Genomic DNA, 26,687 nt, shown 5'->3' on the forward strand with positions numbered 1-26,687 from the left:
AGCTACTGAGCTACTCTCCTGCAGAGTCTTCCATTCGAGTTTATCTATCATCCCCGTAACGCTTTCGCGATTACTAAATGATCCTGTTGGATCTTCTCTATCTCTTCTATCAACCCTATCTGGTACGGATCCCACACTGCTGAGCGGTATTCAAGCAGTGGGCGAACAAGCGTATGTAACCTACTTCCTTTGTTTTCGGATTGCATTTCCTTAGGATTCTTCCAAGGAATCTCAGTCTGGCATCTGCTTTACCGACTATCAACTTTATATGATCATTCCATTTTAAATCACTCCTAATGCGTACTCCCAGATAATTTATGGAATTAACTGCTTCCAGTTGCTGACCTGCTATTTTGTAGGTAAATGATAAGGGAAATATCTATAAACGTGATACATTTTACAAAGAAATACTTGTACAGTGAAATTCTAACAGTTCCTAACTCTTACGACTGGCAGTAATGGGAAAAGTTCCTGTGCTTATTACCATGGTGGAATTACAAAAAATCTAAAGAAACGATTGTAGTCCTTAACACTATTATAAGTAAACAAAACTTATGCTACCATGCTTATGGTCGGCTGTCATGGATCATTAAACTATCTGTGGCTTGTTCAGAATGGAAATTTCCAGCAAAGTTTCTTCGCCCTCATCTCAGAAAATTTCGAACTTTCGTGCTTTTAAGAAGTGTTGAAAATCAAATGGCGTTTCGTCGACAACTTCCGTCACACGGAAAATATCAGTCCTTTGGATGTCCTCGTTCGACGTCCCCTCATCTGTGCTGCCTCCACGGCCTCGAGGAAATGCAACGTTCATCTCACCATGTACTCTGCTCGCTGCTACCGGTATGCAGTTATTCATCAATCCCGAAGTTGTTTCTGGTCCTGTTACGTTCACGCTTGGCCACATTTGAAATTCATTCCTTAGCGCCTCGTCCAGTTTCTTCTCCATACGTGTGTTGATAGCTTCCTGTTGAGATCTGAACGAAAGAAGTGTCCCAACCTCTTCACTCTCGTTCACTGGAGTTACAGTTGTAACGTCCAAACCAGTCCCTAATTTGCACAGCTCTGACTCTTAATTTTTCCATGGCCGCTGTCGCATGTAGATCCTTGGCTTCAAGTATTATCGTGTCGATGCAAATGTGGCCAGTGTCTTGGCGCTCTCTGACATCTTCTTAGCATAATGTGCAATCTTTAAACCTTTGATTGCTTTCGTGTTTACTTTACGTAGGTTTTCCTGGAGTTTATTTGCCCATGACTTGTGTTCCACTCGCATCTGATTTACCTGAGCACCGTTATTTTTTATGTCCGTCCTCGTCTCATTAATTTTCACCGTCAATTTCTTCTCCACACCCATTAAAAATGCCACCAGATTGAAGTCCTCTTCCTTTTCCTAAGTATTGTGATCGACCGAACTCATACTTGATTTCTGCGGTGTTGTTTCTGCATCGCTGCATTCTGATACCTCCCTGTCTTCTCTGTCCGGATTTCTACTAATCACCTCTGCTTCGATATGTTGTGGTACACTCACATCTTCTGTAACAGGAGATCTGACACTGTCCGTCCCCTCAAGATAAACCATGTCGCTTTGGTCTCCCTGATTTTCTTGCTGCACGACATCATTGTCGCTAACACCGCTCAAAATCAACGCCTACCTACTTTCAAACTATGTCTCCACTGTTTCATTGTGCTGTCCCTCCATGGCCTACATTTTATCTTCCCGCTCTCAGTCTACTTGTCCCCGTGACCTACTTCTCGTTATCATTCAGATCCTCTATCCACAAACAAACTTTAATCATCCGTGCAACACATGGGCAACCGAATTATCTAACTCACACGATATACGCAGTACAATACAATAACATAAAAAAATTAGTAAAGCAGTTTGCAGTCCGAAACTAAGATAATAGAACATGAGATTCAGAATCAAAAACAACCAAATACCAAAAAATACAATAGTAAACACCACAAACATAATACGACAACGCCGTTGGCAACGACGGGAAAACGGTCGACAAATGACACAGAAATCTCTGACACAAATGCACTGTAAATAAAACAAATAAATACCGGGTGATCAAAAAGTCAGTATAAATTTGAAAACTTATTAACCCACGGAATAATGTAGATAGAGAGGTAAAAATTGACACACATGCTTGGAATGACATGAGGTTTTATTAGAACCAAAAAATAACAAAGTTCGCAAAATGTCCGACAGATGGCGCTGGCAAAACGTCAGTGACTGCGCATGACAATCGTGTATAAAAAGGAGCTGTAATGAGAGAGAGAATCAAATACGCCAGCAGTCGCAGCATGTTGACGTTACCTGAAAAGGCGCTTTTAGTGAAGCTGTATTATCAGAATGGGGAATGTGCTAGTTCAGTGATACGATCCTATCGCCATAGGAAGGGGATTCGAACAGGTAACTGTCCGTTGACGTATGCAGCTGTGGTGAGAATGATTTCGAAGTTTGAAGCCACGGGTTGATTAGACGATAGACCCCGTAGTGGCCGACCGAGCACAACGCGTAGTTCTGCTGAGACAATTCAGGAAGAATTGGAGACTGTTGCGGGTTCGTCTATGCACGGGGAAGCCAGCGCTCGTGCATTCGCACGTCGCACCGGCATTCCATACACTAGTGTTTGGTTGGCACTTAGGTATACCCTCCGATGCTATCCGTACAAAATCCATCGGCATCATGAACTGGTACCTGGCAATTTAGTGAAGCGGAGTGCATTTGCGGTGTAGGCGTTTCAAAAGATGGCGGAAGATGACGATTTCTTGAGTAACGTGTTGCGGACCGACGAAGCTCATTTCACGCTCCGAGGGTCTGTCAACGCCCACAACTGCAGAATTTGGGCTACCGAAAATCCTAGAACTGTCATGGAAACTTCATTGCACGACGAGAAAGTCACGTTATGGGTTGGATTTACCACATCTACCGTTATCGCTACCGTGACGGGTGAGAGGTACGCCGATATGTTACAGAATCGCATCGTCCCCAGCCTGGCTGATAAACACCTGCTGGAACGTACGATGTTTATGCAGGATGGCGCTCCACCCCATATTTGGTGATGATCGTGTGCTCAGCCGCCACTTTCGTCATGCTTGGCCTCCCAGTTCCCCAGACCTCAGTCCGTGCGATTATTGGCTTTGGGGTTACCTGAAGTCGCAAGTGTATCATGATCGACCGACATCTCTAGGGATGCTGAAAGACAACATCCGACGCCGATGCCTCACCATAACTCCAGACATGCTTTACAGTGCTGTTCAAAACATTATTCCTCGAATACAGCTATTGTTGAGGAATGATGGTGGACATATTGAGCACTTCCTCTAAAGAACATCATCTTCGCTTTGTCTTACTTTGTCATGCCAATTATTGCTATTCTGATCAGATGAAGCGCCATCTGTCGGACATTTTTTGAACTTCTGTATTTTTTTTTTTTTGTTCTAATAAAACCCCATGTCATTCCAAGCATGTGCGTCAATTTGTACCTCTCTATCTACATTATACCGTGATTTACCCAGTTTTCAAATTTATACTGACTTTTTGATCACCCGGTACATGAACAACACAATCGGAGAAATAAGTATCTACAACACACTACTGAACTATATTTTTAACTAGCATAATGTGGAGCTGTTTGGCAAGGACGCTAAATGACATCATCACAGAAGTGCCAAGGACCTAGATCCTGGCAGTGATTCGCCAATTGCAAACTTCCATCTTTAATTTGCAATCAAGACTTTAATAAAATGGCAAAGTTAATGTTTATCAGAACAATGGGAGGAATTATGGTCTAAATAATGTTTAATTATTTTTAATTATTAATTTTAATTATTAATTTTAATTATTTTATTATGTAATTTATTCATTCTTAACATCACATGACAAAAGATGGCCAAGAAATGGCGCATAAAATTTTGTTATTTGACAAACGCTTTCAATGTTATGCGGTCTGTGGTGAACAAAGAGATTAGCTGGGGATCAACACACGACACTAAGAAGAACTAATCACTTTACCTGACTTCATACATGTGAATCCATGGTATGGCCCAAAAACTAAGCTACTATCAAGCATCTATACTCTACTATTCCATAAAGAAAAATATGGTTCCAAAGGACAGGGTGTTGAGAAGCATATATTGGAGCCCTACGCCGTAGCAGCGAGTACTTCTGCTGGTCAGGGCAGCACACCACGATGTGCTCGGCGACTGCAATCATGGATGACAGCAATGAGTTATTAATGGCGCCCGCCCGAAGAAATTGGAAGTACGCGGTCTCCCGTTCGGTTGATTCGGAACACAGGTACTTCCCTATGAGCCTCTGAAGCCACGGTGGATTCCAGTGTGCAGGTGGACCCGTTTGCTGGTCTGCCAAACCAATTCGACTCTGTGACGGTGTGTGGACATTTGCCACGCCGGACATTTGCCACGCCGGACATTTGCCACGATTTTACCTGGTCCGGAGGGTTGGGTCCCTTGTCTCCCCCTCCTCCTCCTCCTCCTCCTCCTCCTCGCTCACTGAGCGTTCCCGCTGGTTTACTTAGCATAGAACCAGAATCTCTTTGAATTTTCCGCCACATTTCTAGAGATAGTTTCGTTGCGGAAACTATTAAATGCATTGAAATCCGCACCAAATTTCGAGCCTCAGTAAAACTTCGCCAATCTTAGAGATTTTGCATTCGTCTAAATTATACTTGCCTTTTTCGGTGCTCCTGCATCAGCTTTCTGTCGTGTTTTGTGTATCATTGGGGATCAGTTCCGTCTCTTATTATTTGGTATGAATCTATCGAGTGCTGTTGATACTATGTCTTTGAACTTAGGACACATTTGGTCTTCACTTACATAGTTTGGAAGGATTGGAGACTATCTCTTAGAAAGACGTCACCCGAATTTTTAGCTGCTTTTATAAATAGATATATTTCGCGCTTAGTTTTGCTGAATCTCTTTGTTACGGAATTGAGTCTCGGTACTAGCGTGTGTTCACTAATCGCTGTATCTGTCGTGATGCTCAGGATTATTTGTGGCTAAGAGGTCAAGTGTGTTTTCGTAACCATTTACAATTTGAATGGCCTCGTGAACCAGTTGTTCAAGATAATTTTAAAAAAGCATTTATAACAATTACGGAAGTTGTTTTCTGTCTACAGTAGGGCCTGAAAATGCATTTTTGTCAACATATAGAAGGTAGATTGAAGTCACTGCCAACTATAATTGTATGAGTGGGGTATCTATTTGTGATGAAAGTTTTCTTTGAACTGTTCAGCAACTGTTTCATCTGAGACCGGGGGTCTGTAAAAGGAGCCAGTTATTACTTTATTCCGGTTGTTGAATATATCCTCTGCCCATACTAAGTCACAGGAACTATCTGCTTAATGTCGCTTGTGAGCTGGAACACACATTACATTATTTTTCCTTAAGTTGTGGATCTTGTTTCTGTTGTAGTGCAGATCATTAAATTACGGCTTTTCCCTCCAAAACCTAGGATGCTTTCTCTGCGACCCTGTAAATACCAGAGCTAAACAATGTAGAACAACAACGTACGGCCGCCCGCGGTGGTCTAGCGGTTCTGGCGCTGCAGTCCGGAACCGCGGGACTGCTGCGGTCGCAGGTTCGAATCCTGCCTCGGGCATGGGTGTGTGTGATGTTAGGTTTAAGTAGTTCTAAGTTCTAGGGGACTTATGACCTAAGATGTTGAGTCCCATAGTGCTCAGAGCCATTTGAACAACAACGTACGTTACAAGCATACCATTCTGTATTACTTCATTTCCTTATTTCTAACATTTTAAAACTGTATATCGACTTTAGATGACATGTCGATCGTAGATGATCTTATCTCTATTTAGTGAACCTATTTTCAGTCATGTTTCGCCGCAAGGGATATCGCATTTTAGAGAGTAAATTAATATGGAGTATGTCGTTCTTCTTTTCAAACATTTACATACCTATTTCTTCTTTCCTTATTGTCTTTTGGGCATGCAGTTGTAGTAATTAAAGTAGGCACAAATGTAGTGATCAAAAAGAAATGATAAGCGTACATTCGCATTCTCTTTACATCATTTCTTGTTGCTCTCATAGCAATAGACTGTTTCTATCGCAATCAGTAAGCGTGAAAGGATGCTACCGTACAGACAGAGGGATCTATATTTATACTTGGCAGAACTAATTACATACTGACATAATCGTTGGTATTGCTTTTGTTTCCCAAAAGTTATAAATATTTTTATTTCGGAAAAGAAGCTCTGTGTTTGGCCAAGATGTCGAAGAAGGAGGTCCCTTACATACTGGTTGTATCGAGTAAGATGTGGAGACGACGGTTTGAAAGCGGACAGAAGTAGGAAGGGCGTCCCTTACCTGAAGGATCACTACCTGGCGAAGGGGCAAGTGTGGCAAATGTCCGGCGTGGCAAATATCCGCCGTGGCAAATGTCCGGCATTCTCTGTGACACGACTATACCTGATGGAATATGTCAGACATTTAGACGGCCGACTCAAAACAAATAAGTATACCCACGCATCACGCGTTGTGTGTGTGATGCAAGAAGCAGTACCTCTGACGGTTCACATAGTGACTGGCACAGGCTTTAAGTGACGCACTAGCAAAGGACACAAATCTCACTGGCTCTGAGCACTATGGGACTTAACATCTATGGTCATCAGTCCCCTAGAACTTAGAACTACTTAAACCTAACTAATCTAAGGACAGCACACAACACCCAGTCATCACGAGGCAGAGAAAATCCCTGACCCCGCCGGGAATCGAACCCGGGAACCCGGGCGTGGGAAGCGAGAACGCTACCGCACGACCACGAGCTGCGGACACAAATCTCACTGTTTAGGTAAATATCTGCCATTGCTTACTAGTGAAGTGCCAGTACAAGAGTGTGTTTTTCTCAGATTTCCTCACCAACTCGGTAGCATAGCACATTTACATCTTAGACTACTCCCACTTTAGCACAAGCCAATCAAGAGCAGGAGCGCCTCATTCAAAGCTGCATACACAGATCTGACCAAGCAGCGACCATAAAAATTAATTGAGAGAAAAGGAAAAGGATTCAGCTTCGTGGTCTTTTTCCCACGCGTTTACGCCATGTCTTTGCTAAAAGCGTTACCTGGATGGAACCACAGCCCTCCATAAAGAGATCCTTATCTCCCCTATTGCGTCCATTTCGAACTTTCCATAGAACTGCCATAAACTCGCTAAAAGCCTCGTACCTTCACAAGTATGTTTTGTAGCAGAGTCTGGACGTCTGGGCGCCACTGACCTGTCCCACAGAAATTTGCAGAAACTCACAGCCGTCTCATCGGCTCCCTACCTAACACGGGCCCATCAGCTGCTTTATTGCCAGTCATCAATGCTCTGCCCATAACTCCAGCGACTACTCGGCGCTACCAGCCTACCTGGGTGCGGCCGACGACCGACCGGCGCTATCCAATGTGACTGCACAATGAGACCGAGGGACTGGGAAGTCCGTAGACGTTTTCACCTAGGTGAAGCCATAAGCTTTTACTGCAGTCAGTTAACTCTGCACCCTCTTCCTTTGAATGCAGGTAAAGCTTACCGCTATTCCTCCACTAGCGCACACAAGCAAGAGAGTTAACTACTGCCAACCATTTCATCATACGAATGAAGTCAGATCGTATCAAGTATAGCGACCAAGTAATAAAGACCATCTTCTCTAATAACATTAAGCAGCATAACACCACACCAGAAGTGAGACTGCCCTGCATCATTACATAATCTTCTCCTTCAGTACGGTAAGTGGTACTCTAGACATTAAATGTAAAAATCCCAAGAAGGTAGAGGATAAAAGGTGGGATGTTATCTAACCATCATTTTAATATGTCATGGTTGCGAAACACCGCCACGAATTATTTAGATAAGTTATCAGAATCAAAGGTTATAAAAGGGAGGTAGGGGTTGAGGAGGGCATGAAACAGGTCCATAACCTTTCCCAGATGTTAATCGTTCTGTGCGTTGAGCAGATAGTAAAGGATACCAGGAGAAATTTGGAAAGGGAGTTAAAGGTGAGGGAGAAGGAACGACACCTTTCAGGTTTGCCAATAACAATGCACATCAAAGGTGTTGGGAGAGCAGTTGAAATTAATGGAAGGTGTTTTGAAAGAAAAGTAGAATAACTGTACTTAAATGTAGAGAAATTAAATCAGGCAATGCTGAGCGCATTAGGGTACAAAATGAGACACAAAAAGCAGAAGATTAATTTTCCTTTACAGGCAGCAAAATCACTCATGACAACCGGAGCAGAGTGGATATAAAATGCAGACTGGCTGTAGTGCTAAAAGCATTTCCGAAAAAGAGAAATTTGTCAATGTCAAATATAAATTTAAGTTTTAGAAAGGCTTTTCTGAACGTGTTTTGATATGTGGTGCTCCACAAGAGTGTTGAAGATTAGATAGATCGAAATGTCGAGAATAGAAATTTGTGGGAAAACTTGACAGTCTAGGGCACCAAGGAACATCTATTTGATAATGGATCTTTGGAATAAAAACTGTGGAGAGAAATCAAAGCTGTAACCCAGTAAATAAGTGTCAGTTGATGTACATGCCACCGGTTACTCGGAGATGAAATGGTTTGTGGGGAGCTCCCTCAAACCAGTCTTCGGAGTGGACACTATGTAACTAACCTGTTTCTATGGGTTATTACGTTAAGATTAGGGTCGCCACCGACTCTAACCATACAACTAATCAAAGGTTTGGCCGAGTCGGAAAATAAATTAATTTGATCACAGAGCAAAAACTCATAAAAATTCACACATTGTGATGTCGCTCATAGGGGATGCGATGTAATTAATAGTATTGCTCGTGCACTATTCACTAGAGTCAAAAATTTAAAATAAAAATGCATGAAAACTGTGCATAAGATCAGCTCCCAGCAACACATCTGAGAATAAGACTTGATCTAAAGCATTTGTTTTAAAATAAATGGGGAAACTCACTGGACCCGTGCGTAAGGAAACGCGTTGGATGTGCTAACGGGAAAGCTACGAGGTGAGTGGTTTAGGTGCAAAAACGCAACCTCGGAATACAAGAGAAAATTGTGGATAAAATCACTTATTCCTAAGATATGGATGTCAGGCATATACACAATTCCTGATAACATTAATTCCTAAGACATTAAAGAAAAGCATCGATACATTCACCGTTATAATCTACACCTAAAATCATTGGTGTGAATCATTCATACAACTGCTGTTGCCTGATAACTGATCGCAATAACTCGTGAAACGGTACACATTTCGCAGTACACCCGCGTGCCCACGTGGTTTATCGAGACGCAGTTTCTATGTATTGTGGCCAAATTGCAACAATATCACATTACACAATCATGAACAGTTAACGTTCTTTAAAAGAAACATGAGATCGGACAGTTAGTGATGACGGTAACCCAACAAACTCTAATATTCAACCACATGGTTGGCTCCCCATGGACAAAGATACATGAAGCAAGGAAAATTTGCGAGAAGGCAAAGCTATTAATATTTAGAAAAATAAAAGCTTATACAGGCACAGCTGAAGGCAAACAGACATTCATACAGAAGCGAGTGCTCACTTCTTATCGACACCTTTGTGTGGCGCTCTTCCGGCGGATCCAAGTGTGCTACAGAAATTTACTAAAAGAAAAATCTGCCAAAGTTTTGCATTCCTTGCTGCGACAAGGCAAAGCAATCTTTCAAAATTGAAAAGCGAGACCAAAAGCTAACAGCTCTCCTCTCTCCAAGTAACAACGAGCCACGCGGTCAGTCCAACTCACCCTTCTTCGACTGGAGCACAGCTGTGGACGCTTCCCGTACCGGCGGCAGACTGCCTCCCTTTCTCTTCTCCAGCCTCTTACACGCTCCGCGTGGCCCGGAAAACCCAAACATGCCATTTTCGCCACCAACCTAACGCAGGTATATTTCTCACAAGTAGCGCAAACCTCTTTGCCTACTTGACCACTACTGTTGTTGTTGTGGTCTTCAGTCCTGAGACTGGTTTGATGCAGCTCTCCATGCTACTCTATCCTGTGCAAGCTTCTTCATCTCCCAGTACCTACTGCAACCTACATCCTTCTGAATCTGCTTAGTGTATTCATCTCTTGGTCTCCCCCTACGATTTTTACCCTCCACGATGCCCTCCAATACTAAATTGGTGATCCCTTGATGCCTCAGAACATGTCCTACCAACCGATCCCTTCTTCTGGTCAAGTTGTGCCACAAACTCCCCTTCTCCCCAATCCTATTCAGTACCTCCTCATTAGTTATGTGATCTACCCATCTAATCTTCAGCATTCTTCTGTAGCACCACATTTCGAAAGTTTCTATTCTCTTCTTGTCCAAACTATTTACCGTCCATGTTTCACTTCCATACATGGCTACACTCCATACAAATACTTTCAGAAATGACTTCCTGACACTTAAATCTATACTCGATGTTAACAAATTTCTCTTCTTCAGAAACGCTTTCCTTGCCATTGCCAGTCTACATTTTATATCCTCTCTACTTCGACCATCATCAGTTATTTTGCTCCCCAAATAGCAAAACTCCTTTACTACTTTAAGTGTCTCATTTCCTAATCTAATACCCTCAACATCACCAGACTTAATTCGACTACATTCCATTATCCTCGTTATGCTTTTGTTGATGTTCATCTTATATCCTCCCTTCAAGACACCATCCATTCCGTTCAACTGCTCTTCCAAGTCCTTTGCTGTCTCTGACAGAATTACAATGCCATCGGCGAACCTCAAAGATTTTATTTCTTCTCCATGGATTTTAATACCTACTCCGAATTTTTCTTTTGTTTCCTTTACTGCTTGCTCAATATACAGATTGAATAACATCGGGGAGAGGCTACAACCCTGTCTTACTCCCTTCCCAACCACTGCTTCCCTTTCATGTCCCTCGACTCTTATAACTGCCATCTGGTTTCTGTACAAATTGTAAATAGCCTTTCGCTCCCTGTATTTTACCCCTGCCACCTTTAGAATTTGAAAGAGAGTATTCCAGTCAACATTGTCAAAAGCTTTCTCTAAGTCTACAAATGCTAGAAACGTAGGTTTGCCTTTCCTTAATCTTTCTTCTAAGGTAAGTCGTAAGGTCAGTATTGCCTCACGTGATCCAGTATTTCTACGGAATCCAAACTGATCTTCCCTGAGGCCGGCTTCTACTAGTTTTTCCATTCGTCTGTAAAGAATTCGTGTTAGTATTTTGCAGCTGTGGCTTATTAAACTGATTGTCCGGTAATTTTCACATCTGTCAACACCTGCTTTCTTTGGGATTGGAATTATTATATTCTTCTTGAAGTCTGAGGGTATTTCACCTGTTTCATACATCTTGCTCACCAGATGGTAGAGTTTTGTCAGGACTGGCTCTCCCAAGGCCGTCAGTAGTTCTAATGGAATGTTGTCTACTCCGGGGGCCTTGTTTCGACTCAGGTCTTTCAGTGCTCTGTCAAACTCTTCACGCAGTATCGTATCTCCCATTTCATCTTCATCTACATCCTCTTCCATTTCCATAATATTGTCTTCAAGTACATCGCCCTTGTATAGACCCTCTATATAATCCTTCCACCTTTCTGCTTTCCCTTCTTTGCTTAGAACTGGGTTTCCATCTGAGCTCTTGATGTTCATACAAGTGGTTCTCTTATATCCAAAGGTCTCTTTAATTTTCCTGTAGGCAGTATCTATCTTACCCCTAGTGAGAAAAGCCTCTATATCCTTACATTTGTCCTCTAGCCATCCCTGCTTAGCCATTTTGCACTTCCTGTCCATCCCATTTTTGAGACGTTTGTATTCCTTTTTGCCTGCTTCATTTACTGCATTTTTATATTTTCTCCTTTCATCAATTAAACTCAATATTTCTTCTGTTACCCAAGGATTTCTACTAGCCCTCGTCTTTTTACCTATTTGATCCTCTGCTGCCTTCACTACTTCATCCCCCAATGCTACCCATTCCTCTTCTACTGTATTTCTTTCCCCCATTCCTGTCAATTGTTCCCTTATGCTCTCCCTGAAACTCTCTACAACCTCTGGTTCTTTCAGTTTATCCAGGTCCCATCTCCTTAAATTCCCACCTTTTTGCAGTTTCTTCAGTTTTAATCTACAGGTCATAACCAATAGATTATGGTCAGAGTCCACATCTGCCCCTGGAAATGTCTTACAATTTAAAACCTGGTTCCTAAATCTCTGTCTTACCATTATATAATCTATCTGATACCTTTTAGTATCTCCAGGGTTCTTCCATGTATACAACCTTCTATCATGATTCTTAAACCAAGTGTTAGCTATGATTAAGTTGTTCTCTGTGCAAAATTCTACCAGGCGGCTTCCTCTTTCATTTCTTAGCCCCAATCCATATTCACCTACTACGTTTCCTTCTCTCCCTTTTTCTACACTCGAATTCCAGTCACACATGACTATTAAATTTTCGTCTCCCTTCACTATCTGAATAATTTCTTTTATTTCATCATACACTTCTTCAATTTCTTCGTCATCTGCAGAGCTAGTTGGCATATAAACTTGTACTACTGTAGTAGGTGTGGGCTTCGTATATATCTTGGCCACAATAATGCGTTCACTATGCTGTTTGTAGTAGCTTACCCGCATTCCTATTTTCCTATTCATTATTAAACCTACTCCTGCATTACCCCTATTTGACTTTGTGTTGATAACCCTGTAGTCACCTGACCAGAAGTCTTGTTCCTCCTGCCACCGAACTTCACTAATTCCCACTATATCTAACTTTAACCTATCCATTTCCCTTTTTAAATTTTCTAACCTACCTGCCCGATTAAGGGATCTGACATTCCACGCTCCGATCCGTAGAACGCCAGTTTTCTTTCTCCTGATAACGACATCCTCTTGAGTAGTCCCCGCCCGGAGATCGGAATGGGGGACTATTTTACCTCTGGAATATTTTACCCAAGAGGACGCCATCATCATTTAATCATACAGTAAAGCTGCATGCCCTCGGGAAAAATTACGGCCGTAGTTTCCCCTTGCTTTCAGCCGTTCGCAGTACCAGCACAGCAAGGCCGTTTCGGTTATTGTTACAAGGCCAGATCAGTCAATCATCCAGACTGTTGCCCTTGCAACTACTGAAAAGGCTGCTGCCCCTCTTCTGGAACCACACGTTTGTCTGGCCTCTCAACACCCTCCGTTGTGGTTGTACCTACGGTACGGCTATCTGTATCGCTGAGGCACGCAAGCCTCCCCACCAACGGCGACGTCCATGGTTCATGAGGGGGGGGGGGGGGGCGTTGACTACTACTAGAGTTGGCTATTCTGTACAATTGCTACTGAATCTGTATGACTATCGCAGACTTTCTGCAGCAGGCTATGCCACCGTCTAGCAACGTGACACACAACGACATTCATTCAATCATACCAGTATGAGAGTTAAGAAAAAAGAGAAACAAGGAAAAGAAAGAGAAATGGCAGTGAAAGTGGGCTGCCGGACTAATGAAAGGTGGCTACAGGACACTTTCAACTGCAGCAACAATAATCCACTGAAAAAAAAAAACGTTGTATTTGTGCCGTTTGTAACCTTCTCTCTGTGTTTGTCAGTTACCTGTCCCAATGCTCAGATTTCCTCTCTCTGTAGTGCCGCCTAGTTAGTACGTCACATTCCAGAACATGCGGAAGGGCAATGAAAGCGGGTTCGATGGCAATGACAACAACGCACGGGCCAACGACAGCGATCGGGGTTGGGAAAGTGGGTCACATTCTGGCAGGCGGCGGCCACAGCAGACTGGCGTGCCGCGGCTGGCTCTGTTTACGAGGAAGCCGCCCGAGAACGGCCGGCGCGCGGCTATTCTGCCAGCAGGTGAGTCAGGAGCCGCCAAAGTTAGCCGCCGCGAAGGCACAGTGTTTGGGTTGCGGCGGTGGGGGCCGGCCCGCCGCCGGCAGCGCCTCTGGCGGCGGCGGCGGGCGGCGCCCGGCAGGTGTGTGCGTGAGCGCCGTGGCGAGTGAGCCGTGATTCGCGCACACACCCGGACTACGTGATACCTGCGTGCAGCCGCCGACCGCAGCCACATCCGGCACGCTGCCCCGCTTCCGGACAGGAGCAAACACCGGCGCCTTCGCTGCGCACCAACAGTGGACGGCCGACCCGGTAAGCTGGACACGCTTGTCGATGACAATGAGGTAACACCATCGAGTCACGTTCTCCCTGTTGATACTGAGCCATCAAATACTGCTAACTGTCTACACTAAACTGTTAATCAGCTGGAATCTCGAAATTTTATTTTTTACATAATAATAAGCGAAACGCATTTTAAAACTTTTTGCTGTTACGGTCTTCGGTCCGAAGACTGGGTTGATGCTTGTCCTCCACCATAGTCTAAGCTGTGCAAGCCTATTCATCTCACAAGCTCACAAGGGGAGGCCACGTCGTTGGGATCACAGATTTCTTTCAATCTTGGTACACCTTTAGTAGGCCATTAAAGCATCATAATGAGAAAGTAGTAAGGTTTACCAGGTTTTCCAGAAAATCGCGAAAACGTTTTACGCGTCCATTATGTGCAAAACATATCTGTACTTAGCTGCATGCTCTAAGAATTCATTGTGGTCGTGTGGTTAGCCTTCGTCCGCAGCATGTGGGTCGTGGACGAGGCAGTGGTTGGAGTCCTGCCAACGCTCACAATGGTCTCGTTATTTTGTATCACATTTTAGAGGTAACATAATGAAAAAAAAAACCACAGGCATTTTCAGGAAGTTATAGTGCATTCCCTACGTTAGTTGACTATTTACTATTTGTAATTGAATTTTCAAGGGCGACGGACAGGTTTGTAAAGCCCACGTCAGACCTCGATAAATAATGATGCGAATGACGTTATTCAAAATCAGTAATATTGTAAGTGTCAGTGATGTAGGATTAATTGTCGGATGTACTCTAGGCAGCACACGTTGTAGCATGTTATTTGGCACGCTTACATGGAAAACATAAATTGAAACTTCATGCAAATTTACGTGTGTTTTTTAAATTATATTACCTCTCAAATGTCGTACAAATTAAATTGTGAGACCAGTGATGAAAAAAATATATTTTAAATACATGGGAGCAGGAATCACACAGTCGCCTCGTCCACAACCCCCGGAAACGCTAACCACACGGCCACAAGGTCGGTTCCTTTGCACAGACACATGATTGACATAGTCGGATAAAAAGTAGTGCACCCTACTACTTTCTCTACGTGTACAAAGTCTGAAGCAAATTCGTGTTCCTAGCGTTTTCGCCTCCCCTTGTCAGAGTAACTACTGCCTTCTACATCCATATTAACCTGTCCTCTGTATTCATCCTTTGGTTTCCATCTCAAATTTTACTCCGCCATCTCACACACACACACACGCTCCCTTCATTACCAAGTAACCGATTGCTTGATACTTCAATACATTTCCTGCCAACCGAGCCCTTCTGTTTGTAAAGCTGTGCCACAAATTTTCTTTTACAGCATTTTACTTCAGTATTTGCTCATTAATTACTTGTACAACCGATCTAATCTTCCGTATTCTTCCATAGCAGCACATTTCAAAAGCTTCTGAAGTGTTTTCGGTCTGTGTTTCACTTCCTTACAAGACTACACTATAGTGACATTCCCTATACTTATATGCATAATACGTAAGGACTTAAGATAGTATTGTACGTTACACATGTCATCCCAAGCTAAGGCCATTGAACAACAGAAGAGAGAACATGTCCCGGGTTAGCAGCCGCTCTGCTGCGATACCGACAACAGGAGTAGAAAGGCTCTGCAACAGTGAAATTCTGGTGGTACAAGGACGAAATGGAATGTTGAGTGCAACCGGAATGAACTGATGCCAACAATTTGAACACGGGCGCGCACGGGATTAGCCGAGCGGTCTAAGGGGCTGCAGTCATGGACTGTGCGTCTGGTCCCGGCGGAGGTTCGAGTCCTCCCTCGGGCATGGGTGTGTGTGTTTGTCCTTTGAATAATTTAGGTTAAGTAGTGTGTAAGTTTAGGGACTGATGACTTTGCAGTTAAGTCCCATAAGATTTCACACACACACACACACACGGCCGCGCAGGCTGGGGTGGTGCTGATCGTGAAATTACACCATCTACAACGACATCAGACGACAATGTGCAGGAAGCGTTTCAGCAAGCTGAAACACAAATTTCTGTCATTTACAAAAACTTTTCAAGCCATAGCCAGTCTACATTTTACATCCTCTGTTCTTCGGCCATCATCAGATATTTTGCTGCCCTAATGGCAACTGTTGAACTACTTCCCTAGTCTAGTTGCCCAGCATCGCCTGATTTAGTTCAGCTACATCCCATTACCCTTACTTTGCTTTTACTGATGCTCGTCTTTTAAGTATTGCACTGTCCACTACGTTCAACTGCTCTTCCAAATCCTTTGCCGTCGCTGACACGATTGCAACGTCATCGACAATAGATCTTATAGTTAAATGTTTCCCTGTGGCATTTAAGTCTCTTCATTAACTACGACAATGATCGAAGCAAAAGAAATGAATTGCAATTTGTGCTGCGGCCGGGACAATGTAGGGCAAAATAAGCGGAAGATATGAATTGAAGTTTGTGTCGGGGAGGGCACTCAACTTGGGTAGTTCATAAAAGCATTTTTGGCCAATGTACTGTAGTGGTGTAATGGTTAGCATTTATGCCTAGCAAGCAAGAAGACCAGGTTACGAGTCCTGGCCCCAACACAAATTTTAATTCATTTCTTCGTAGTCATCGACAATATTCAAAATTTTCTTTATCACAGAAGTACATCTGATAGAAACTATTATGCTCTTTTAAGAAACAGACAGCATATTAGAACGATGCTTGTTGTATACCCATCCTACGTTTCTTGCTTGTGTTGGACGCGATAAAAACACTACACTGAAACTCTAACATGCATCTTCAGAAATAATTAGTATTAAATGTAATGGATTATTAAGGAGCAGCAGTGATTTCAGTAATGCTCGCCATAATATAAGATTTTATAGTCTTTAGTTCCCGTGTGCGCAGTGGCTACTTAATCACATCAAACAAATATTCGTGTGGTGTCAAAGTATTATGATTTGTTTTGTCTTCCTCTGTGAGATCTAAGTCAGCGAGTAAAGTTATATGCGATGGAAGAAGTTTAAATTACCTTCACTGCGTTTCTGGGCATACCACTGCTAGACCAGAGAGATTATTTACTTTCTCTTAAAATATCACATTTTAAACAGTGTTTAATTGGGACGCTTCTCCCTGTTGTGAAGTCTAGTATGAGACAATCGAAGTAAGTTGCAAAAAGTTAAATTTTTATGACTTATCGGATTGTGATTAGAGAACTACTTTTAGAATCAGAATTTGCAACAATAATAAACAAGGCTAAAGGTCAGAGAGAGAGGGGGGTGGAGGGGAAAGAGGAGATGGACAGAGGGGTGGGAGGAAATAGACAAATAAAACGGGGGAGAGGAGATAGGCAGAAATAGGGAGGCGGAGGAGATACAGGGGGGGGGCAAGGGGGATAGGTAAAATAATGTGAACAGTGGTAGTAATGGAATGGTTATGTTTGACGGTCAACAAATAAAGTAAGTCATGCGTCGCGCTGAACTGTCCGTATTCAGTATGGACTAGACAGAGTGCAGGTTTTTACGGGTCGTGCACACTTCATATTTGAATTCAGAGGCCGAGATCGATTTGCAATGAAAGACATAACAGAGTTAAAAAGAGGATAGATTGTAGGTGTCCGATTACCTGGAGCATTAGTAAAGAAGACAGCCAACTAATTGACTTATTGAATGTTTCAAGAGCAACTTTTACACAAAACACGGAAAGACATCATCTTATAAACGTAATAGTGGGCGCAAATCAAAACTAAATAACAGAGATGTCCTACGCTAACACGAACTGTATCAAGACAACACAAAACTATGGCAGCTAAACTGATTGCAGAGCTCAATAGCTATCTTCGAGACCCCGTATCTATCGACAGTGTCCGCCGAGATCACCATGAAGTGAATATCCGTGGTGGACGAGCTGCTATACCGAAACTATTAGTGACCACAACCAACGCAAAGGAGCGTAAAACATGGTGTCAGGAGCAAAAATACTGGTCGGTTGATCAGTAGAAACACGTCATATGACCAAACAAGTCAACGTTTTCGTTATTTGCAAAATCGGGCCGGGATGACGTCTGGAGAACGCCAAAAGCAGCCTAAAATCCTGATTGCGTGATTCCAGTTGTTAAGGATGGAGGTGTTGGCAGCCGTATCTTGATATTCTTCTGGTCCCATCATTACTCTCAAGAATGAAATGGAGACATTCTTTCTTAAAGATGAGTTACCTCAGACAGTTATTCCGTATGACGTTATTGAATTAAAATGTGTTAAATATGTCCACTTACTGATTTGTCTCCCCTCAAGAATTGCAGTGATTCAAGCACAAATGTGGGTGAACTAAATTATTTTAAGAGTTATAAAATGCACATTTTCCACGTTAAATTCTCATCAATGTGGACACTTAACGTTTTGAATTTTCCATCTATTTATTATTTCTTCACCACGTGTTACACTTATCATTGATTTAGTACACCTAGATGTGCAGAACTGAATATGTTGTGGGACCATTTAAAAAAAAAAACAGTCAATGATATTTTCAAGGACATTGTTTACCATTTCCTTTTTTTCTATATGTTTGCTTGAAATGATCACAATACTAGTGCCATCTCGAAAAAAGACTAATTCTGCTTGTTGTATGTTAGACAGAAGATCATTTACATACTTGAGTAACAATGAGTAATATTCAGCCTTGGGAAGGCCCACATGTGATTTCTCCTCAGCCAGAATAATCTCCCGAGACTGCAGTGGTTGAATTGCTTTCTTTAGGTTGGATATGACATTAGTCGGCTATACCATCAATCGTGTGAAACTTCAATTTATGTAGGCAAATACTGTGATTCACACAGATAGATCACGGAAAATTTCAATCGACGCTATTTCATTATTTAATGCTTGTAAAATTTTGTGAGTGAAGCTTGTAAATGGCATTCTCAGTAGAGCTATATTCTTCTGAAATCCAAACTGTGATTTCCTGAAGATATTGTTACTCAGGTGATATACTATTCTAGAATATATCACCCTCTCCTAAATTTTGGAATGTGGTGTCAGAAGTGAAACTGGTCCATAGTTATTGACATCTCTTCTGTCAAATGTTTAAAGAGGTATTTCACAATGGCATATTTCAGTCTCCCTGGAAAAATGTCTTCAATTGGTGACACATTACATATTTCAGGTTAGACAGTTCTACTTATGTGGGAACAAATGTTTAGTGCTCTGTTGGAAACACAATCAAAACCATATGAGCTTTTATTTTTGAGAGAATATATAATGACTGAATTTTATAAGACTTGCTTTAACGATGCAGTGATTTATTTTTTCTCTTGAACTGTTCATCACTATACTTTCTACTATATTGAATATATTATTATTCAATATATTTGCCACTTTTGATGTATCATTTATACCGAGTTAAATAGTAATGTTATCCTGTCCTGTGCCTGGTTGTCCTCTCTCGTTTCGTTACTCTGTTGTCAGAGTTACTGTTTTCTGACACTATGTGCTTTTTCCTTGATTTTTTAATAACTTTTCTTAGAAATTTGTAGGGTACAAATATTACAGGATCTGTACTTGTTCTTGCCAACAGATACCTTTCGCTTTTTCTTTCACAGGATGCTTTAATCCCTCTGCTCATTCATGGTTTTTTACATACCTGTTTAATGTACTTTCTGATTATGTGGAAAGGTGATTATGCAGAAACTGTATTCAAATAATGTTATGAATTTCTCATGGACTATATTAAATTTTGTTAGAATCTGATTCATTGTAAATTTAATCCCAGGTTATCTCTTGTAAACTATTCTTAAAACATTTGTGCTGGAGTCATCAGTTATTCTAACTGATGTCCACTGAGGATTATCCACACTGTACAGCACTATCTTATATGTCGCAATTGTGCATCATGATGAAAGAGAGTATTTGTTGCTGAGGAAACAGCTACTTTCTTCCAACAGTAGTCCTATCATCTATATCCACCGATGTTGGAAAGTAATTTTAGGATCCAAGTAAGGCATCTAGCTCATTTTTTCGTATCAAAATCTTTTATAAAACCTACATGTATGTCACCACAATTATTAACTGCTTACTGCTGTCTGATAGTGTGGTGAGGAATCCAGATTCTTTATAAATAGTACAAAATATCCCGATGGCGAAATAGATGTCGTTACAATTAAAAGTAAACTATTTTTCAGTATTAGTTCGTAGGTTCACAACCCTGTATAGTGATCATTACAAAATCTGCTTGTCTCAGAGTTTTTGAACTTGTGTTCTGTCCTAATATATGTAACTACTTATTTCTCCATATTAGTTCTGCATGAGTAACGTGCTAGTGTGTAACCTTTCATATGTAACTTATCTATATATTGTAGCAGTATCACTATACTCCTTTTTACGAATGCAAGTACCTTCGTGTCGTGGTAAATGGATGTACTGGCGTTTATAATGAACCAAAGCTTCAGATTGTGTCAAAATCCGGCAAAAACCACTAAAAGAGCTTCAGAAAAGAATGCATTCCACTATAGCTATGAGAAGTTTAAGCAAAGTTCAATACATAATTGCGCAATAGCTCTTGCTATTAGCGGCCTATAGCGTTCATAAGAATGTACTCAGTTGCTTATATGTACAGTGGTCGCAGGCCTTGTGCCCAACATAAGGTCTCAACTTAAACAATTTGAGGTATGAAGAATAAGGGAAAAACTTACTTTATACTACAAATATGTAGTAATCATTTGTGGCTGACTGTTACCTGGCACACAATTGTTTAATATGGTGTAACAGTACGACAACCATTTGTGCTGTAACCATGGTGTGTGATCATTACCTGTAATTTTCCACATGTTTCATAATATATGCACTGTACCTTTATAGTCGTTTAAGGCAAGCCAATGACGCTGGTTAATTTCAAATCAGTAGTGATGGGATCAACCAAATGAAACTGATCGATTAAGTCAGTTGCTGGAAAAGAATCAACTCACTGGGTTGTACTTTTATATATTGGTTGAATTATTCATTCTTTTGAGTGAAACCAGTGTGTTTCAGCAGCTGAATGAAAAAAGTTGACACAGTCCACTGCCGTTTTGCGTGTTAATTAGTCGTTCTTTCTTTTCAAGTGAAACCAGTCTGTAATTTTTCTGTCAGTTGAACCATGTATTCATACTTTCAACTGAAACCACTCTTTAACATTTTAGTTGATTCACATATCCATTCATTCTTCTGAATGACACCAGTTTTTGGTAATTTCATTAGTTTAACTAAAAAAGCAGTATGCAGCTGGGTTATGCATACCACCCAGAGGTCTGTGGAAACACAAGAGTTAAAATAAGCGTTATAAATTTCATGCCATTATGTAGTGAATAGAATGTTTCTTCTTTTCATCACTTAAGGGTGATTACTGTATTGTTGCAAATTAAGTTTTTGATGATACGGTTAACTCATAACTAATTAAGATGATGTATTGTTCAGGGTACAAAGTTGAAATTAAAAGTTCTCATTGTGGTATGTGAAGGAGAAAGGAAAACGGCCAAATTCTAGGGACTATTTGCACCCAGAACGCTGTGAAAATGACCAATAACTAAAAATTATTTGAATCCAGCCTGTAAACACAAATTCAACCATTTGTTTGGGTTGGGAGATGAAAATATTGTACAGAAAATTACCTTACCAGCCATGTACACCCAAATTATACCCTGCAGACAAACATGTTTACACTTTACACCCTCTGAAAGGTAGCAGTATTGTTTCATAGGGATGAAGAAGTACTGTTCTCGTTAAGATATTGGTACTTCACTTCCACAGTTAAGCCTCTCTGTAGCCATTACTGTAAACCAGGAGGAGTCAAGAATTTGTCTCACAAGCAGTGTCCTGTCGCGGTGTCATGGCGCTCAGTCTCGCTGCACACTTCCCCACCGCCACACAATCTGAGCGTGAGGAGGGAGAAGATGGTGAAACTGTAGACTCGCTGCGTTTAAATGGCAGTTTTTGTATTTCACATTTCTCAACAATGTAGATGACAACCACAACGAATTGTCAGTATTATTTAATTATTTTTGGCGCGCTGAAAACATAATATAATTTTAATCGAGTTCAGGCTGTTGGCATTTGGACAGATGCAAACAATACCACAAGTTTCTTACTGCAGTTGCCACATAATAATGACTTATTTATTTTCGTACTTGAAAAAAGGTCTTTCTCACATGCACATTGATCGAAAAAAAAATAACTATGGAACTTTCGCAACTCATTATGCAGACATGAAAACTCTTCCAAGAGGAGAACAGTCTGTCTCGGGCAGTTTTAACGTAAAAGGATTTGTCTTTAAAACGAGAATTACACTGCATATTAGTCAGTTACATCTGAACATACACATGATCACTTTCTACTGAAACGGCAACCAGCCTCGCAAATGGCCCGTAAACGGTGACGATGAATTTCTAAAGTCTCACATTTTCTTTAACATCGGGGAGCTTGGGGAACTGGACTCTGTCGGGATTAGTCCTTTCTAAAATGCGATTTTCTTTTAAATGAATCAAATCAGAAATAACTTGAGTCTTACTTTGCAATTCCCACAATAGACAGTGTGCAGTCAAGTCCATTTAAAATGCAAGATCTGTAATCTGTTCTGCATGTTGAAATTTTCGTTCGTGCATTCCTTTTTCCATCATAAACTGAACATTAGCAGGTTTTAAATCGAAAAAAAAAGAACATTTCCAGCATGTCTCTTCACGTAATCGACGTACTTTGCAGCACTGTATAAAGTCACTGTACTTTTCCTTCAATTTCATCCAATATGGTTGCAGCTGTCAGTGGAAATTTTGCTATTCCTACCACCAAATTCTTCAAGTGCTCAGGTTCTTCTTGATACACATAACAATGAATCTCGCCTGTAGATCATTGTAAATATTTGCTCTTTCATTGTCAACTGAACCTTTAAATTCTTCCTACATTGTATCGTAATGTCGTTTCACAGCAAATTTGCAGTATCTGTCCATTACGTGACTGAACAATAGATATTGAGAATTTCATTCCTGTGTTCAGTCATTCCCATTCAGTTTTAAAGACCTGTGACGATTGGTTGTTAACTGCCTGTTTTTTGTGCAAACAGCCGCGGAACCTATGAATGTGCTCCATGCCACAAACAACAGCGAAAGGTAAACAGAGCGACACCACGATGCCGCAGAACTAAACGAAACGCCGCGCTCTACAGGGCACTTCCGGGAAGGACCGAGCAAAGCCGATACAGGCCGAGCGTCGGCCCTCGCGGCCTTCTCGCCTGCGGTTTCGCACGTAGCGCTGTGGCCGACCCTGGTTTGGACAGTCTGAACCAACTTTCGCGCACCGCTGCGAGGTAAAGCATTTCGAATCGCCTGATACCCCGCGTATTGGTTACTGCGCGGGAGCGTTTGATCATTTTGGCATTGTTAAATCCTGACTGTTGACTACAATCTGTTATCGCATGTCGTCACTGTTATTGCCGTCCCGATATTTTCTGCTAGTAAGTACCTTTTAGTTTAGTTTTCGTCCATGTTTATGAAAAGCCTTTTACTTAAATAGAACTTGGTGTCTGGGTCAAAATGCCGAAAGGCTCAGCGGTGTGGGAATTAATGAAATCATGTGACTGTATGAAAACGGACTTTCAAGATACGTCTATTTCGACGAATTCCCCGAAACTATGTTAACTGAAGGAATTCGAAGAAAATTAACGAATGATAAAAAGTATCTCAGGAAGAATATACTACCGCGAGAGGTGACAGTATATACTTAAAGAGCAAGTGATACAAGTCAACAAACAATTGAAAATAATTATAACTAACAAGCTTTCTGTTCTCGTCACCTCAGCATTTACCGAAAGAGAATTACACTATGCGATCAAAAGTATACGAACACCCCCAAAAACATACGTTTTTCTTATTACGTGCATTGTGCTGCCACCTACTGCCGGGTACTCCATATCAGCGACCTCAGTAGTCATTAGACATCGTGAGAGAGCAGAATGGGGTGCTCTGCGGAACACACGGCCTTCGAACGTGGTCAGGTGATTGGGTGTCCCTTGTGTCATACGTCTGTACGCAAGATTTCCACACTCCTAAACATGTCTAGGTGCACTGTTTTCGATGTGATGGGGAAGTGCAAACGTGAAAGTATATGCGCAGCACAAAAGAGTACAGGCCGACCTCGTCTGTTGACTGACAGAGACCGCCAACATTTGAAGAGGGTCGTAATGTGAAATAGGCAGACATCTATCCAGACCATCACACAGTACTTCCAAGCTTCATCAGGATCCACTGCAAGTACTATGGCAGTTAGGCGGGAGGTGAGAAAACTTGGATTTCATGGTCGAGAGGCTGCTCATAAGCCACACATCACGCCGGTAAATGCCAAACGACGCCTCGCTTGGTGTAAGGAGCGTAAACATCGAACGATTGAACTCCTGAGAAACATTGTGTGTAGTGACTAACCAAGGTACTCAATGTGGCGATCGGATGGCATGGTGTGGCTATGACGAATACCCGTTGAACGTCATCTGCCAAAAGTAAAAGTCGGAGGCGGTGGTGTTATGGTGTGGTCGTGTGTTCCATGGAGGGGCTTGCACCCCTTGTTGTTTTGCGTGCCACTATCACAGCACAGTCCTACATTAATGTTTTAAGCACCTTCTTGCTTTCCACTGCTGCAGAGCAATCCGGGGATCGCGACTGGATCTTTCAACACGATCGAGCACCTGTTCGTAATGCAAGGCCTGTGACGCAGTGGTTGCACGATAACACCCCTGTAATGGACTGGCCTGCACAGAGCCTTGACTTGAATCCTATAGAACACCCTTGGGATGTTTTGTAACGCCGACTTCGTGCCAGGCCCACCGACCGACATCGATACCTCTCCTCAGACCAACACTCTGTGAAGAATGGGCTGCCATTCCCGAAGAAACCTTTCAGCATCTGATTGAACGCATGCCTGCTAAAGTGGAAGCTGTCATCAAGACTAAGGGTGGGCCGATACCACACTGAATTCCAGCATTACCGATGGAGGGCGCCACGAACTTGTAAGTCATTTTCAGCAAGGTCTCCGGATACTTTTGACCACATAGTGTATAAATACTGGGTACAAACTTGTGGGAGTAGAGCTTCGATAAATTTTAAATAAAAAAGTAATGTACCACCATATATTAACCTTTTAAAACCAATCCATATTTAAATCTTAAATTACAAAAAATTCGTATTTAAGTAAATAAATACATAAATTTTGTAAATACTTCATCTACTTGAAATAAGATATTATTTCTATCCAAAGAAGTCGGCAACCGTACTAATGGTTTATGTGTAGCCGAAGAGGTTGTAAAAGTGTGTAACTGAAATCACTCAGAACCGTAGACTAAGTGGTAACATCAACATAACCGACGTAACCACCAGAGACTTGTCAGTCGATTGTCTCGCATTAAGTGAAACCACCCAAATACCGAGAGTGAGTGAAAAACACTCGTGTAGTTCACGCTGAGACATGTACGTGTGAGATGTTATTGAAATTACGTAACTGACAGCTATTAGAATGGGAATGACATGTGAACGTGTACTTTGTCTCTTACGCGCTTTGTCCTGTGCTGAACGCTTCTGACTGCGAGAGTGGAAATTTAATTTAGCAGCGAGATAATTGTTAATAATTTTAAACCAAATCAAAACTCCTTGAATTTTCGTAAGACAAAAACTGAATCTGGTGCAACACTATTGATTTTAAATTGTCCCTGGTAATAAAACAAATTTGAAAATAATGGTGCCTGTGCTTAATTGAATGCTATCCCTGAAATAACCAATGGTAACGCTTTTCGCACTGTTATCTGTTAGCAGTGGCGGATTTACATATAGATCCACTAGGCAAGGGCCTAGGAGTAGCACCTTAAGAGGGGCGGCATTTTTTGCTCTGTACTGATTTTAACCTTTTACATTTTAAAATAACTGCACTTACAAACGACAAATATTTTTCTACTTGACCGTACCATATGTTCCCCATGAAAATACCGGGACCCCTGAAAAGCTGTGATAAACTAATCAATGGTTTCTTAAATACTGTGACATGTGTGGGCCTCAGTAAGTAAAACCCGACGCTACTTAAATTTCTGGTATAAATTACGGGGAAGTATCGAGTCAGCCCTCCATTACTGTAATTAATGTGAAAGCTCTGTGGTCTTCAATATCTGAGATTTGATTTAATGACATCCGTTTAACAAAACATGTTGATGCTGGGAATATTTTACATTTTTAAACATATGCTTGTACGAAAAGAACATAAGCAGAATATCCAAAAATATACGAAATACACTTCACAACAGTTTAAAAATTTTATTTATTTACTTACTTAGTTACTATTTTGGCAAAGGAAGAAGAAGAAACCAACTTTCGTTCGTCTCATTTATTGTGCTGCAGACTGCACGATATCAAAGTTCCCATGCTGTGCAACCGAATAGTACGTGGCATTGCAATTTTTATTCGAGGAAAGGTTATATCTCTTCCGAATGCGAAAATATTTTGTTGAGCCCAACCTACAGAGGTAGGAATGATCATCAAAATAAAATAAGAGAAATCAGAGCTCGAACAGAAACGTTTAGGTGTTCGTTTTTCCCGCGCGCTGTTCG

At 41.6% G+C, this 26,687-nt stretch overlaps 1 protein-coding gene across 3 annotated transcripts in view; it reads left to right on the forward strand.

Annotated features, from left to right (window-relative positions):
* Positions 1-26,687, forward strand: part of LOC126260132 (RNA-binding protein Raly-like) — a 442,780-nt gene that overhangs the window by 129,651 nt on the left and 286,442 nt on the right. For 2 of the 3 annotated variants that reach the window (XM_049957377.1, XM_049957379.1), the window contains exon 1: positions 13,882-14,108. The exons of the other annotated variant lie outside the window; for it this stretch is intronic. The gene's annotated coding sequence lies outside the window, so the exon portion shown is untranslated. Of the gene's footprint in view, positions 1-13,881; positions 14,109-26,687 lie in introns of those variants that run through there. 3 annotated transcript variants of the gene reach the window in all.

The sequence above is a fragment of the Schistocerca nitens genome, chromosome 5, assembly GCF_023898315.1.
Source record: "Schistocerca nitens isolate TAMUIC-IGC-003100 chromosome 5, iqSchNite1.1, whole genome shotgun sequence".
Classification (NCBI taxonomy): domain Eukaryota; kingdom Metazoa; phylum Arthropoda; class Insecta; order Orthoptera; family Acrididae; genus Schistocerca; species Schistocerca nitens.